The sequence below is a fragment of the Bison bison genome, unplaced genomic scaffold (assembly GCF_000754665.1).
Source record: "Bison bison bison isolate TAMUID 2011002044 unplaced genomic scaffold, Bison_UMD1.0 scf7180017864491, whole genome shotgun sequence".
NCBI lineage: Eukaryota > Metazoa > Chordata > Mammalia > Artiodactyla > Bovidae > Bison > Bison bison.
The window spans coordinates 19,515,522-19,531,017 of record NW_011495050.1 but is presented as its reverse complement, the minus strand read 5'-3'; the positions used below and the strand labels follow the sequence as shown (position 1 = coordinate 19,531,017).

The 15,496-nt window shown below is 48.0% G+C and overlaps 1 long non-coding RNA gene across 2 annotated transcripts in view; it reads right to left on the bottom strand.

Annotated features, from left to right (window-relative positions):
- The window catches only part of LOC105005483, a 91,432-nt gene that overhangs the window by 64,420 nt on the left and 11,516 nt on the right, over positions 1 to 15,496 (bottom strand). For both annotated transcript variants that reach the window (XR_827327.1, XR_827326.1), the window contains exons 2-4: positions 7,730 to 7,846; positions 6,920 to 7,141; positions 5,236 to 5,325 (exon numbers count right to left, since the gene is read on the bottom strand). This is a non-coding gene — a long non-coding RNA (uncharacterized LOC105005483). The remainder of the gene's footprint in view (positions 1 to 5,235; positions 5,326 to 6,919; positions 7,142 to 7,729; positions 7,847 to 15,496) is intronic.

Sequence of the window (15,496 nt, the reverse complement as noted above, 5' to 3'; positions counted from 1 at the left end):
ACATGACCACTGGAAAAACCATAGCCTTGACTAGACAAACCTTTGTTGGCAAAGTAATGTCTCTGCTTTTGAATATGCTACCTAGGTTGGTCATAACTTTCCTTCCAAGGAGTAAGTGTCCTTTAATTTCATGGCTGCAATCACCATCTGCAGTGATTTTGGAGCCCCAAAAAATAAAGTCTGACACTGTTTCCACTGTTTCCCCATCTATTTCCCATGAAGTGATGGGACCGGATGCTATGATCTTCATTTTCTGAATGTTGAGCTTTAAGCCAACTTTTTCACTCTCCACTTTCACTTTCATCAAGACAGTAGGTGTTACAAGAGGGCATCAGAGGGCAGACACACTGAAACCATACTCACAGAAAACTAGTCAATCTAATCACACTAGGACCACATCCTTGTCTAACTCAATGAACACCTAGGACAGCCAAAAATAAAAATAAATTTAAAAAACCATTTTTTAAAATTAGCTTTAGACTGGCCTCAGCATCAAGTTTATCCTGAGTTATATTTCTGTTACATGAACTCAATAAAATCCTGAATCCCATACACGTGTGATGGCAAGCATTAACAGCTTTTAGCTGCTTGCTTTTCAACCCCAGGATAACCTTCAATTAAACTGATCTAAAAGCTTGAAAGAAAAGTAATAGAAAATGTTTGTCTTAAAAATGGAATCACTAACATTTTCTTCCAACTGCCAGTATTTCTTATCGTCAGTATGAAAGCCAATCCAGTAGCATCCAAAACTATAATGAATGTTAAAATGAATAGATTTTAATGTATTTAATATCAATAATATTAAATAAATATTAAAATGAATATAAATACAGTATGTCTTGGGCTTCCCCTGTGGCTCAGTGGTAAAGAATCTGTCTGTAATGCAGGATCCACAAGAGCTGCAGGTTCAATATCCTGGAAGAAGGCATAGCTACCCATTCCAGTATTCTTGCCCAAAGAATCTCATGGACAGAGGATCCTGGCGGGCTACAGTCCATAGGGTCCCAAAGAGTCGGACACAACTGAGCACAACTCGGTATATTTACCATCTGAAAGTGCCAATTATCATGCAACTCACTACTGTGTTGAGTGAGTAAGTGAAAGTCGCTCAGTCATGTCCAAATCTTTGTGACCCTACGGACTGTAGCCCACCAGGCTTCTCTGTCCACTGGATTCTCCAGTCAAGAGTACTGGAGTGGGTTGCCATTTCCTCCTCCAGAGGATCTTCCCAACACAGGGATCGAACCTGGGTCTCCTGCATTGTAGGCAGACACTTTACCATCTGAGCCACCAGGGAAGTCCTGCCAGATGGCTTAAAACAACTGAAATTTATTCTGTCACAGTTCTGGAAGCCAGAAGTCTGAAATCGAGATTTGCCCAGGCTACACTCCCTCTGAAACCTGTGGGGAATCCTTCCTCCTCTCACCCTAGCTTCTGATGGTTTGCCAGCACTCTCTATCATCCTTGGTTTATAGATGCATCATTCCGGTCCTCCATCTTCACATGTGTTTTCATATCCTCCCTGCGTCCAAATTTCCATGTGCATAATGACACCACTCCGACTGGATTAGGCCCCACCCTAATGAGCTCATTTTAACTTGATTACCTCTGTAAAGACCCTGTCACCAGTTAAGAATACATTCTGAAATACTGGGGGTAGAACTTCAATCTATTTTTGGGGGAAGATATAACACATAACTGATGGCAACTAAGAGTGTCCACGGTGCTAGGGTTTGGATGAGTGCTGAACCCAGGTGTCCCCAGGGGACTGGACAGGCCTAAGGGCTATGAAAGGGGCCGAGTCCCTGCGCCTAGCTGGAGGAGGAGCGAGCATGTGGTGCATGCTGTTCGCTCATGGTGCGGTCTCAAGCACATCGCAAACACCACCTGTTTGCAGACACCACCTGTTAAATTTACATTATCCTCTTGTGAGCCGGGTGTTATTGTGACCATGTCACAGATGAGGAAATGGAGGCCTGATGAAGTCAGTAGACTACTACTCGATTCCTTTTGGTTTCTGGCTGTGATCTACTGGAGAAAATGGGGTTTGCTGTTTGTACTGGTGACTACGTCATTTCCATTCCCATTTTATTCCCAGTGGGCTTAGACTCTAGTCAGTGATTATGGTGACAGTCCCCTCTCCTGGTTTTAGAAATGACTCACTGGGTCGCATCTTTTATCTTGATTTAACCATGAGCATTGTGTGAAAGCAGAAGTGAAATATTTTGCCCTTTTTCCTGAAGGTGTCACAGCTGTCTGAGATTTTTGACTAGGCATTGAGTTGAAACACTGATTTCAAAGTGCCTGGCAATGGCAACCCACTCCCGTACTCTTGCCTGGAAAATCCCATGGGCAAAGGAGCCTGGTAGGCTGTAGTCCATGGGGTCGCTAAGAGTCGGACACGACTGAGCGACTTCACTTTCACTTTTCACTTTCAGGCATTGGAGAAGGAAATGGCAACCCACTCCAGTGTTCTTGCCTGGAGAATCCCAGGGATGGAGGAGCCTGGTGGGCTGCTGTCTATGGGGTCGCACAGAGTTGGACACGACTGAAGCGACTTAGCAGCAGCAGCAGCAACATGTGGTGGCTCAGATGGTAAAGCATCTGCCTACCACGTGGGAGACCCAAGTTCAATCCCTGGGTCTGGAAGGTCTCCTGGAGAAGGAAATGGAAACGCACTCCAGTATTCTTACCTGGAAAATCCCATGGATGGTGGAACCTGGTAGGCTACAGTCCATGGGGTCTCAAAGAGTCGGACACAACTGAGCGACTTCACTTTAACATGTGTTGAAAGATGTGTGTGTGTGGGGGGGGGTGTTGTTGCTTTTTAAAAATATCCTCATAATCACCATATACAGTAGCTTATTATTTTTTTTTAACCGTGTTCCACAGCATATGAGATCTTAGTTCCCTGACCAAGGATTGAACCCAGGCCCCTGCATTGGAAGCTTGAATCTTAATCACTGGACTGCCAGGGGATTTCCCTGAAAGATTTTTAAAAAATATATTTATTTGGTTGCGCCAGGTCTCAGTTGCCACATGCAGAATCTTTAATTGTGGCATATGAACTAAATTTTAGTTACAGCATGTGAGATCTAGTTTCTGGACAAGGGATAGAACCCAGGCCCAACCTGCATTGGGAACATGGAGTCTTAGCCACTGTTAGGGAAATTAAATGAATAGTCTGGTTTAGGCTTCAGATACAAAGCACAGCAGGCCTCTGACCTTGCTTCTAACCTGCCTGGACACTGTCCTGACTGGGAGTGACTGCCTGCTGTGAGTGCAAGGCTTGCAGCACCATAGATAAGATGGGGGAGAAATCTTGAGATTGTTGAACCCCTGGAGGGGGCCTGGTCAACCAAGCCCCAGGCTTCACTACATTCCAAGTTTTACACAACAAGACAGACAGCATTAATAGGAAAATAGGCTTACAATTTGGTCACAGATTGATGATAATATCAGTTTGCGTCCTGGGATTACAAGTGGGAACCCCTGAACTGCAATCTGTGAAGTCTTACCAGCGGAGCAGATGTGCTGCCTGGGACCCTTTCCCAGTTGGGACTCCAGATGAGCTGTGACACGGGATTCCCAGCGCTGATTAAGTCTGGATGTTGGTCATAAACCCAATTTGGTGATGTATTCTCTGCTCTTTCTACTTTTCTTTTAATACTAGCATATTGAAAGTAAGCTAGATAATTCTCTAATAAATATCTGTGTTATTTATTTGTATATAACAAGTGGCTTACTTTGTTAACCAATCCTTTGAACCTGAGACGAAAGGGAAAACAGCCACTGCATCACCAGGGGAGTAACTGAGAGCTGTTTTTAAATGAAGAATAACCTGGAAACTCTGTGCCTCTGAGACGTGTGTCAGAGATGGTGGCAAGAATCATCCAGGGCTTACCCTCTGCCAAATCGAGTCTAAGCGTGTATTTTCTCATTTAATTATCCGAAAACGCCTGATGGGATTGGTATTAATATTTTAGCCCCATTTCCAGATTTTAAAAAAATGAAAACTGATAGTCCAGTTGAATCTTTTGTAAGTGAGAGAGGCAGGATTTGTCTGATTCGAAAGGCTATGCTTTGAATCTTGACTGTTCCCCTGTCATGCACACACACAACCACCACCAAAAACTCAGCAGAGTTCAAGTTCAAGGGAATGCAAAGACCTACCCAGGAGAATGCTCACACCCTCTCTCCAGACCTGAAAAAGGGGCTTTCCCCCTCCCATGCGGTACTACAGGAATGGTTCAGCAGCCTAGGGGCCCTCTTCTCACCGAACCAGGTAGCTATTTTGCAGTTGAACTTCAAAATCCACCAACCGAGGTTTCTCTGGTGCATTTCCTTTGCCCTTCCCCACCTACACCCTCCCTCTCCCCTTCTGCTTATTAACTCGGCAGGCTTACCCAGCACCTTTTATTTTTAGGATCTCGAAATGTTCGAACAAAACATTTGTATTATGTTGCTGTGCTCATGACTGGGAAACCAGGATCACAAAGACTCTGTGATCCTGATGACTTAGATGGTTATGCAACAAACAATTCAAGATAAAAAGCCTCGGGTGAGGGTTGGGAGGGGGCTGCCATAGACCCTGTCCCCAGGCCCCAGGGTTTGCTGATCTGGGCTGAAAACAGCTCCTTCCTTCCAAGGGCCACGTCTGCCTCTGCAGCGAGGGTGTTATTGACAGGCCCGGTGGGGCAGCCAGCTGGGCTGCCTCAGAGTCAGGCTCACCCGCGTTAGCCATTTTAACCGTCATTTAAAATTCATTTCCAATACTAGGAATAGCAGTTTGTCACTTTCTCTGTTGTTGTTTTTTTCCACAGACATATTAATATGGATGTGGCTAGCAGCTTCCAAGCTCTGAATTGAGCTCATTAAGTCACAGCTGGCTGGGAATACATGTCAATCTATGCCTTTATTTCTCAAGCCGGTTCTATAATGAAATTAAAATGGACTCCTCCACACACCCCCCTCCCCTCCAAGCAAAGCCCCTTGACCCTCTGGGAAGTGGATGCTGTGTCCAGAGGATGCTCTTTTCTCGGAAGAAATGCATATATAATTCCGGTAATTAAAACATTTAATTTGGTGATTATCTTCACAAAAAGAAACCACTCGGATTAACCCTGGTGTGGGGACATTCCATCCAGCTGTTAGAACCAGGGCGGCCTGTCCCCTCCGCCCTCCTCCCTTCGAGGGAGGAGCCCACCCGCTTGGGGGTGCTCCCTTCTCACTCACCAGAGACCAGTTCTCCGAGTGGAAGTGTGGCTGGCCAGATGGCCCCCAGCAGTACTCAACTCGCCTCAGCTGAAATGCATGGTTGGATTTCTGAAACACAGTATTTATTTTTTAAAAGGGCTTTAAAGAAAAAGCTGATTCATTGTTACTCCAGAGGAATTCCTTAAGGGAAGATAATACCCTTGCTGCTAAGTCATTCAGTCGTATCCGACTCTTAGCGACCCCATGGACCGCAGCCCACCAGGTTCCTCCGTCCATGGGATTTTCCAGGCAAGAGTACTGGAGTGGGGTGTCATTGCCTTCTCCGATAATACTCTTAAGAGCCGACATTTCCTGAAAACCTTTATGGTTTAAATAAAACGAGCTGCGTGTCAAATAAATTCACCTGGGGAGCTTGTTAAACAAGGGGATTCCCAGGTCCACTCTGGCTGTCCTGAAACAGGAACCTGGGCAGGGGCCCATGATCCGGCTTTTAACAAGCTCCCCGGTGATTCATTTGCATCCTGAAGTTTGGAAGTCCCTAGGGGTGTGGGGGTGGGTGGGGGGTGGAGGAGGCACATGGGGAGGGAGAGGACACCCACTTATCATCAGTGCTGGGTTGGGGTGTAACAGTGAGTCACTTGGAGAGCGATGTGCTCACTTGACACCCCTCTGTGCTTCATTTGGATGACAAATTAGAAAATGATGTGCAATTAAGCTTTTCACGAGGCACAGTTCATCGGTTCACCCCCTCTGTACCTCAGAGCCAGGCTTTGTGTCCCTGGGTAATCAGGAAAGTCACTAAGACTCCCTCTGTTGTGTGGATGGGAGGATAGCAGGCCAGACCTGCCTGTCGATCTGGGGCGGAGTGAGTCCTGCTCTGCTCTCAGGAGCTGCTGAGGAGCCCAGCGTACCCGCAGAGGTTATTGTGTGTGCTGTGCTCAGTTGCTAAGTCGTGCTGGACTCTGCAACCCTCATGGACTGTAGCCCGCCAGGCTTCTCTGTACATGGGATTCTCCAGGCAAGAATACTGGGGTGGGTTGCCATTTCCTCCTCCAGGGGATCTTCCCAACCCATGGATTTGAACTCGTGTCTCGTGCATTGGCAGGCGGATTCTTTACCACTGAGCCTCCAGGGAAGCCCAGTAGGGGTTCCCAAGTGTCAACTCAACCCAGGGTCATCCAGAGAACTTCTTAAAAATACAGATTTCTGGAGCCCGGCCCTGAGCCATTGAGGGAGAGTGTCTTGGAGGCTGGGCCCTGAAATCTCTATTCGTGGCAATCCTTCCTGGGGAATCAGGAACCACTGAGAACAGAGAGCACTGCTTGTTGGATCATGAAATTATTAGAAATAAACCTACAGAGAAGTCAATGCAAAGAAAAGAAGCTAGACATCAGATGGCAGGGGAACCAGGATCTTGCACCCCTAGATTCTACCAGATTCTCCTGACAAGGGGAAGGTGAGTGATGAGAACTATAAAGAAAGACAGCCCATTAAAAGAGGCTGCTTAATTTGAATTTGTTTTGCTCCCTTTTAGTAGCAGGAGCTTGTAAAATGATAGGGAGGGTGGGATGAAGATTTTAATTGCACGGGCTGCTGGCTCCTGTGAAGGAATTTCTTTCTTTGTTTTAAAGCAGTATTTCCAGTGGTGTGTTGTAAGTGGGTGCTTACAGGGAAAAAAGAAAGAAAAAGCCATGATACGTACCGTTGACTGATTTCCCTGGAGTAAATCCTCCTTCCGTGGCCTCTGGCAAGCTACTAACATGATGTCACCGAGCATGAAACTGAGAGGAGATACATGCAGTCGGCTCTTCTCTGCTGGAAGGAACCCATTCCAGCACACCTCGGGATGGTCCCCAGATTCAAAGGAGACCTTCCTGAAACAAATTCAGCAGTATCTGCCGCAAATGTCACCATACTGGAATCCCTGTGGGATGGAGACAGGCAGAGTAACACTGACTGTGTGGTTGAGGGCGGGCTTCTCCCCACCAGGCATGCAGACATCACTGGGTACCATGCTGGGAGCCACAAGCAATGCTCAAGCAAGCACAAGGTCCCTTGTCAAGGAGCCGGCAGCCCACCTAAGGCAGAGCCCTATTCCCTAAGGAAGTGGGGACAGGCAGTGGAAACAGGAATGAAGAACTTCAGGTGGGGGAAGGGGTTCTTTCTCTTCAAATTCTGTTCATAATCACCCACTACAGAGTTCATGAAAAAGGAAATGGAGCTGTAGTTGGGAGCCCGACTGGACAAGCAGATTCTGCAATATTAGGGGGAAGAGCTTAGGATGACAGAGCCTGCACAACACGAACTGGAGTGGAAACGATCCAATTAATCATTCAAATTTGTGTCTAAGGAACCATGATACTCGGTTATGCATTTCAAGTACCTCTTAAAACCTGCTCTGGAGAGAGGTGTGAAACCCATGATGGATGTAAAATTAGCACATATTTTCCCAGGTAGGTGAAAATGTGCTAGGTAAATAATAGGAAAGAAAGCAGAGATTTCTGGGAATTACCTCGTTTGCATGCGTGAAGAAAGAACGAGATGGGGTGGGAGGAGGGAACAAGGCAGATCCCAGATCCGGTGGGAAATATCTTTTGTATTTGTGGTCCTCAGGGAGAGTTGGTTGTTCCTGAAACAAAAGCAGCCAACAGTGTACAGCTCTGCTCTGTTCCCATGTTCCTCTAATATGTTGGGCAGATCCAGCATGAAAGACAAGGGGTAAAGGACAGCTGAATGCAGTTCATTTCAGTTGCTCAGTTGTGTCCGACTCTTTGCAGCCCCATGGACTGCAGCACGCCAGGCTTCCCTGTCCATCACCAACTCCCAGAGTCCACACAAACCCATGTCCATTGAGTCAGTGATGCCATCCAACATCTCATCCTCTGTCGTCCCCTTCTCCTCCTACCCTCAATCTTTCCCAGCATCAGGGTCTTTTCAAATGAGTCAGCTCTTTGCATCAGGTGACCAAAGTATTGGAGTTTTAGCTTCAGCATCAGTCCTTCCAATGAATGTTCAGGACTGATTTCCTTTAGGATGGACTAATTGGATCTCCTTGCCGTCCAAGGGACTCTCAGAAGTCTTCTCCAACACCACAGTTCAAAAGCATCAAATCTTCGGCGCTCAGCTTTCTTTATAGTCCAACTCTCACATCCATACATGACAACTGGAAAAACCAAAGCTTTGACTAGATGGACTTTTGTTGGCTGAATGCAAGGACTGCTTTATTTTCAAGCTACTCCTGTTGCAAGAAGGCAAGCCTGGAGCATGTCAGTGCCCTTGTGTGTTATGTTTGGGATGGGAGTAAAGGAAAACTAGTAATATCCTAGTTTACTAAAGAAAAAAAAAAAACAAGATCCTGCCGTAAATGAGCTGCTATAAATATTTGCTGGAGGGATTGGCTGACAAACAGCGATGCGCTGGAGCCAGCCCCAGGGCGCTGACGGGCTCGAGCCATACATGCACATCTCTTCCCAACTTGACATCAGTGACGTGACACCAACAGCTTGAAATCGGCAGGGGCAGTACTGACACTGCAGTAATTGGCAGATTCTACAAATCAGGTCATTTGTCCCTGGAGGGCCAGTTGTTAAGACCTACCACCATATCACTGCAGGCAAGTTACTCTAATGGAAGGTTGGATCATAACTGTGTCACTAAGTCTGCTCAGGCCACCATCACAAAATACCACAGGCTGGGTGGCTGAAACAACAGATACTTCTTTTCTTAGAGTCCTGGAGACTAGAAGTCCAAAGGCAAGGTGTCAGCAGGGTTGGTTTCTGCCGAGGCTCCTGTCCCTGGCTTGCAGGTGGCTGCCTTATCACTGTGTCCTCACGTGGCCTTTCCTCTGTGCCTGCCTATCCCTGGCATCCCTTCCTCTTCTTATAAGGACACCAGTCAGGCTGAATTAGAGCTTACTCGTATGACCTCATTTGACCTTAATTACTTCCTTAAAGGTCCTATGTCCAAGTACAATCACATTGGGTGCTCTGGCTTGAGGAGCCCCTGGTCAGCACTGCCTGAGCATGAGTCTTCCATTCTGACACTGACAGACAGCTTACCTCGGCTCTCCCACACCACTTTGGCGTCTGCACTGTTGGCTGCCTCCTGCCTGTTCTCCCATCAGCCCACTCATCCATCAATGTGACAGGACTGTGCTAGTGCCACGAGTGTGGCAGCCTGGTCCCTGCACACATACGCAAGCCACGACAACTGGCATGCCTCCTTGAGACGAGGGCCGGCCATGAGAGGACAGAGTGGGCTGACCCTGGGGAAGAGCTATTTGAACTGAGATCTGAACCACTGAGTAGGGCTAGCTGAGTGGAGAGGAGTTAAGCATGGGCAACACAGAGCAAACAGCCGTACAAAGGCACTGAGGTAGAAAGGGCAGGGCGTGTTCTGCTGTCTTCAGGCAGTGCTCCCTTCTTGGAAACTTCTCCTGCCACCACCCCCCAGCCCCCACTCTGATGAGTCCTGCTTGGTGGAGAGGCGGCAAGAGGCAAGAGAAAACTCATAGACCGGGAGAAGGTGGTGTGAGGGCTGGGGAGCTTATTAAGAGGCTAGAGTCTCTGGTTAGTTTTTTAAACTCTTCAGTGATTATTAAGAGAATGAGAACCTTGCAGGGTGAGAGACCATGACCAGAGAGAGTAGAACTTCCAGCATCAAGAGTCAAGAGTGAAGCACTTCTGGGAGATGATGGAGGCTGAAGGGGCCTATGGCCTACGGGGAGGGTGCTGAGGTGAAGGTTGCTGACGGCAAGCATTTCAAGAAAGGAAGAGCCTGGAGAGAGGCCAGCCTGGGAGTCAGTCAGAATATACGAGGAGAAGGCAGAAGAGCTGCAGGAAAGACCCCAGTGGAGACCACAGGCCCCCCTGCGGGTACCAGCTGAGCATGTAGGAAAGTTCGAGGGGGGCTTTGCAGCCTCTGACCCCGCTCCTTCCTGTTTTGCTGCCTCCAGTGGGGAACTGCGCTGCTGTTGGCAGGGGAACATAGCTAGGACTGCGGTAAAGGCCAGGGTTTGGGGACTGAACTTTGACAAACATTGGGAAAACAACACTCCAGATTAATTTATGTAAGAGATAAATATTTGTTTGCAAAAATAGGAGTACATGGGATTAAAAAAAGAGAAACATAAACTCAGGCATTGCTAGTATTGACTGTACCCCGGTTTCCCAGCCACCCAGAGGCAGAACTTAAACAGTAACAAACCACATGTTCTTGGCTGGTGCCCACCATGGCTGAGCACCCAGCCTTCTGCCTGGTGTTTCTCAACTTTTTTTCTGGGAGCTTTGCACAAGTGTCTCTAGAAGCTCACAACAGCCCTCTCTGGCTCAGCTGGGAGTCCCACCACTCTGCCCACATCCTGCTCCAGCTCATTCTATGGAGGGTCCTGGTCATGTGGCCCAGAAGTCACCTTCCCCAGGGCTGTTCTATCTTGAGGACTCTGGCATCATTGCCAAGGGTGCCGTGTCCTGGGGCTTCTGCACTGGTTCTGCCTCTTGAAGTTTCCTGGAAGGACACTGCTCCTGGGTCCCTCTGTTTAGTCCTATGGGTACCTCGTCCTGGTTGGCTCTGGGCACCTGTGTTAATGTACTGAAGCCTGGAAAGGGACAGAGCTTTGCTCTGTGTTCTGGAAATTTTGACACACACAAGTCATCCCCTACTTCAGGTCACAGAGGGGAGACTGTGTGATCTTGTCTTCTTCATGATCTGAAAGTCAGCTAGGGTCCCACTGGCCCTGGCAACTCACAGCCTGGACCCCTCTGTGCAAGCCTGAGGCACTCTCCAAGGTCCCCAGAGGAGGCTGGCGCTGTTACCTCGGGGCCAAAGCTCCTGGCATCACAGTCAGCTCAGCGTGTGGGTCCCTCACCATCTCACACATGCCATTTTCTGTTTCACACCATCTTGGCCCTGCCATGAACCTCAACTCATTCTTTGATTTTTATTAAAAACAAAAAGACCTGTCATTCATATTAGTGATCAGTGAGATGTGCTAGGCATTACTAAACACTTAGGGGGCAGATAGAGGTTTATATCATGGCAGCATGTGCGTGTGCTAAGTTGCTTCAGTCGTGTCTGACTAGCCGCCAGGCTCCACTGTCCATGGGATTCTCCAGGCAAGAATACTGGAGTGGGTTGCCACGCCCTCCTCCAGGGGATCTTCCCAACCCAGGCATTGAACTTGCATCCCATGAACTCGTCTCCTGCATTTGCAGGTGGATTCTTTACCACTGGCACCACCTGGGAAGCCCTTATCACAGCAGCATAAACTCATAAAGAGATTGGACTTCCCTGCATCTTAAAAATAACCCACTAGTGATTGTACCTGGGTACACAGGCTTTGCAAAACGGTTCAGCAATGTCTAGCCCAGCTGAAACTTGCATATATACCCTGACCCACCAATTCCATCCCACAGGCATGCTATGAATATTCACCGAGATGTGTAGGAGAATAACCCTATGGCCATAGTGCCAACAACAGCCTCAAATGAAAAAATGCCCAGATGTCTGTCTACAAATGTCCAAGAACATAGAAAGCATACGTAGGTTGTGGTGTATTTACACAAGAGAACGCCCTACAGCAGAAAGGAGTGAAATACAAATATCAGGCAACAATGAAACTCACAACTCTCATGCTGACTGGGAGAAGTGAGACACCAAAGAGTAGATGGGTTTTTGTATATTTCCATTTATACAAAACCAGGCAAAATGAGTTCTGGCTGCTTGAGAGCAAGAGGGGTTGTTAAAGCCAGAAGGAGGCATGAACAGGGGGTACTCAGAAGGTTCTGTTTTTCGATGGAGGTGCTGGTGACATGTGGAGTCACTTGGTGACAATTCACCAGTCCCGTTTGTTGGTCTCTAAGGCACAGGACAGAGAAGGCAATGGCACCCCACTCCAGTATTTTTGCCTAGAAAATCCCATGGACGGAGGAACCTGGTGGGCTGCAGTCCATGGGCTCGCTAGAGTCAGACACGACTGAGTGACTTCACTTTCACTTTTCACTTTCAAGCATTGGAGAAGGAAATGGCAACCCACTCCTGTGTTCTTGCCTGGAGAATCCCAGGGACAGGGGAGCCTGGTGGGCTGCCGTCTATGGGGTCGCACAGAGTCGGATGCGACTGAAGCGACTTAGCAAGGCACAAGACATGAGCGGTCTTGCCGCCCTGACTCCTGCCCCCTTAGTGTTCACTCTTCTGGGTTTCTCCCTCTCCCCTTCACCTACTCTTTTGGCCCAAAGAGATATTTGTCTCTAAGGCAAGTTCCTGCACCAGCCTTTAAGAATATAATTTCCCCCACCTGGAAGGATTAGGTGGGCTTGGGGAGGGGCCCACAGCCTGGCAGTGCTGCGTGGTGGCTATACCTGGAGCTCCAGGTCATCACAAGTACACCTTTGGCGTCCAGGGCTTGCCAACTGGGCAGCCATAAACAAGTGACTTGGCTGCTCTTTGCCTTAGTCTCCTCTTCTGTGAAAAAGTGACAATGTGTTAGCACCGACCTCAAAGGACTGAGCGACAGGATCTAGTGGACAAACACGTGACCAGCACCTAGACTACCGCCTGGATGTGTAGCCATCGCTGCTGCTCTGAACCCCTCGTTTTATAGAGTAGCCAATGAAAAGAGTTCCATTTTGAGTTCTTCTCTTGATGTCATACATCCTGACCAACTACAGACTCCAGTACGGGTCCATGCAGCGGAGGGGCTGGATGTAATAGAGGCTGAGAACAGAATCAGGCCACAAGCACCAGGCTGCACTTGAAGTCTAGGCCTGCCTCCAATCTGAGCTTTATACCCCCTCCTCCTCTAGTTCTTTCTCCAGAAGCAAATGGAGCCCAGCTGGACTCACCATTTCCAGTCCACAGGCTGATCCAGACCCAACTAAATTCCTTGAAGGGGTTCCAAATTAGCTGAAGCCAGGACATTGCTACATAGGTTTTTTTAAAAAATATCACTTATAACCAATCAACTTCTCTCTTCTTTCTTTATTTTACACCCCCACAAGCACGCACATGCACACATGCTTTATTCACAACTGGGTTTTTAACTTTTGGCTGTCCTGGGTCTTTGTTGCTGTTTGTATGGACTTTTCTCCAGTTGCAGCAAGCGGGAACTACACTTCGATTCGGTGCCTGGGCTTCTCATTACCGTAACTTCTCTTGTTGCGGAGAGCAGGCCCTAGAGCACATGGGCTCAGTAGCTGTGGTGCTTGGGCTCAGTTGCCCCGAGGCAGGTGAGATCTTCCTGGACCAGGGATTGAATCCCCGTCCCCTGCATTGACAGGCAGATTTGTAAACACTGGACCACCAGGGAAGTCCTACTATTGTTATTTTTAAATGCTTACATATTCTGTAAATGTCTGTTTTAATTTCTAAAAAGGCTCAGTTTTCATAGATAAAACCCACATGACCAAAATGCTCTTTGGAATCCCCACTTTCAGAGTGTAAAGTGGTCCTGAGGCCAAGAAGTTTGAGAGCCACTGAACGAAAGCAGGAAGATGGTACTACATTCCCTCTCTCCCTCCTCTCTTCTGTTCCCCTCCTCCTGGGCCTCCTGTCCCACAGCTTGAAGGGACCCTGGATGTGGCCTGTCTCTAGCTTTTGCTTTGAGAGCCCTGTGCTGATCTCTTTCTGCTGGGCTTCTGCAGGGACTTGAGAAAGACTTGGGGAATCTGAATGTATCTCAGTTCCCTGGAAAGCTGAGTCAGACAGAATGTGAAGTAAGAAGAGGGCTTCGCATTTCACGTTCTGGGGTTAAGAGCAACACCTGCTGGAGGCTTCCCTGGTGGCTCAGCAGTAAAGAATCCACCTGCTGTGCAGGAGACACAGGAGATGCCGGTTCGATCCCTGAGTGGGGAAGATCCCCTGGAGGAGGAAATGGCAACCCACTCCAATATTCTTGCCTGGAGAATCCCATGAAGAGAGGGGCCTGGCAGGCTGCAGTCCATAGAGTTGCAAAGAATTGGACAGAACTGAAGTGACTTAGCACACACGCACTGCTTGAGGCAGAGTCTACCCCCTGGACCAAGAACCCAGGCAGGAAGACTTGGGAGTCTTCAGTGGGAACGTTTTGTTCTGATTCCATCTTCTTTGGTAATGATTGAAAACAAAACTTCTTACTTCACAAAACAAGCCAACCATGCTATGGGAAGGAAAGAATTCTCAGCAAGAAACATTACTTTAGGAGACAGGAGAACACCTGTGGTTGAGGGGAGAGTGAGGACGTGATCACTCTGGAGGCCGGTGTGAAGCAGCCCCATCTCTGCAGGAGGGACACGGGGTGGGGTGGGGCCCAGAGCAGAAAAGCACGTTACTCCATTTGAACAGCAACATGTGCAGGGAATCAAGCTGTAGGTGTGTGGATAATGACAGAAGCAGGCAACCCAGAAGTCCCTGTGTTCAAATCTAATTCCTCCTTCATCTTTCAGGTGAACATAAAGAGAAATTTTCTTCTCAAGAGTTGTTAGACTTGAAGACAGAGAGAGGAGGCTGGCCACCTGGTTGGAACCCTAGTTCTGTCACTTGCTGTGTGAACTCCCCATTCCTCAGTCTCCCTATCTGTAAAATGGAGATAAATAGCCCCACAACTTGAGCACTCTTTACATGTGAAATATTATTCAAGTAAGTCTCTATTAAGAGGTAGGCAGCTATGGTGGTGGTAGGGACATGAAAATTCTCACCCCTCACCCCCAAAGTAATCAGGCCACCATCTGCAGCAGAAGCAAGTCCTTCTGTTTCTAGGAGGACATAGACATACCCTTTCTTGTTTGAATGATTCCAGTGTGGAGTTCAAGGAAGCTTTTTCATCTCTGTCTTCAAGAACAAGCCAAATTGCAGTTAACAATTTTTGTTTGGTGAATCCATGAGGCTGGAGGTGAGCAGAGGGAGAAGGAGCAATTGGAGATTTGAGAGGGTGAGAGAAAGGAGTTATAAAGTATAGTTGTCACAGAGAATCCAGAGTTCATAATATGACTCTACCTTCAAAGCTGGGCATCCCTGGTGGCTCAGTGGTAAAGAATCTGCCTGGCAATGCAGGAGACCCAGGTTCGATCCCTAGGTCATGAAGATCCCCTGGAGAAGGAAATGGCAAAGCACTCCAGTATTTTTGCCTGGAAAATCCCAAGGACAGAGGAGCCTGGTGGGCTGCAGTCCATGGGGTGGCAAGAGTCAGACATGACTTAGCGACTAAACGACAATACCACCTTCAAGACCAGGGGTTGACATACAGGTTTGCACCCCACTAAGTCTAGCTGCATCACTTAAACTGGACAAATTGGATGGACTACCA